The 1,294-nt window shown below is 41.6% G+C and overlaps 1 pseudogene; it reads left to right on the top strand.

Moving 5' to 3' along the window:
- The window catches only part of LOC100958855, a 7,838-nt pseudogene extending 6,550 nt beyond the window's left edge, over positions 1-1,288 (top strand).
- The last annotated feature ends 6 nt before the right edge of the window (positions 1,289-1,294 follow it).

Here is a 1,294-nt window from a genome sequence, read left to right as displayed (position 1 = left end):
CTCAAAAAAAAAAAAAGAAAAGTCAACTGTCAACTGTTTGCAACATTACAGCAAATGGAGTCTTCGAAAGTAATTGAATGATGTTCTAACCAAGCGGGCCCTTCAAGAGCGGGAGCTTCAGGTAAAGGAGGAGATACTAGGTAATAGTAAGTCTCAACACGTTGACCTTGAACTAGAAGTCAAGAATTCCCTGGAGACCATTCAGAGACTAGAAAATGAATTGAAAAAAACAGAGTACAATTCAAAGCCAGATGAAAACTGAGAAAGTTCACCTAGAGGAAGAAGTTGCAGAGCTCAAGAAAAGCCAGGCCCTGGACAAAGCTAAACTTCTTGAGATGCAAGAGTCCATCAAGGACTGAGGGCCATCCGAGCAGATCTTGCTAATAAATTGGCTGAGGAGCTGAGGAAGAGAAAGCCAAGAAGGCAGTGCTTAAGGAACTGTCTGCCCTCAAGGCACAGGTGAAATCCAGGGATGAAGAAACAGCTACAGTCATCACACAGTTAGTTAGAACAAGATGTTCACCAGAGGGAGCTGAAAGATCTCACAGCCTCATTGCAGAGTGTGAAAGGAAAACATGTGCAAAATATCCAGGAGCTAATGAAGCACTTTAAGAAAGAAAAGAGTGAGGCTGAGAATCATATTAGGACACTGAAGGCTGAAAGTTTGAAGATAAGAATTGGCTAAAGTCCATCATTGTCAGCTGGAGAAGTTGAAATCACAGTGTGATGGATTGACAGAGGAATTAACCCAGAATGAAAATGAGAACAAAAAACTGAAGGAAAAATATCAGTGTTTGAAGAACCAACTAGAAGAAAAGGAAAAATACAGAAGCAAAGAAGAGGACCACTTAAGGAGGACGGAAGAGGCCAGATTGCCGCTCAAGGATCAACTTCTCTTTTGGAGACTGAACGGGAATCCATTCTTAGTGTGCTAGGAAAGGAAATTGATGCAGCTTGTAAAATCTTCTCCAGGGACTTGACAGAGAAATTGAAAGGTTTTTCTTCTGGTTCTGACATACATTATGACTCACATCGCTGGTTAGGAGAAAACAAGACTGAACTTCAGTGGCACTGTGAGGAATTGAAAGAGAGAAAACAGAGAAAAATCTGTGACATCAGCTATCGCTCTGCAGGCAACAGCTCAGGGATCTTAGCAAAAACAAGGAAACTGAGCTCCACTCTCTTTGAACAGATAGAAAGGCAGGAGCAGCTTCTGGAAGAAATACACTGGGAGAAGAGAGGACATGCCATTTTATTGGATCTTAAAAATGAAGCAGGATTTCCATAAGGAAGA

The sequence above is a fragment of the Otolemur garnettii genome, unplaced genomic scaffold (assembly GCF_000181295.1).
Source record: "Otolemur garnettii isolate 467f Iridium unplaced genomic scaffold, OtoGar3 scaffold00002, whole genome shotgun sequence".
Taxonomy (NCBI): Eukaryota; Metazoa; Chordata; class Mammalia; order Primates; family Galagidae; genus Otolemur; species Otolemur garnettii.
The sequence above is the reverse complement of the archived record's forward strand: the minus strand, read 5'-3'. Positions and strand labels throughout refer to the sequence as shown.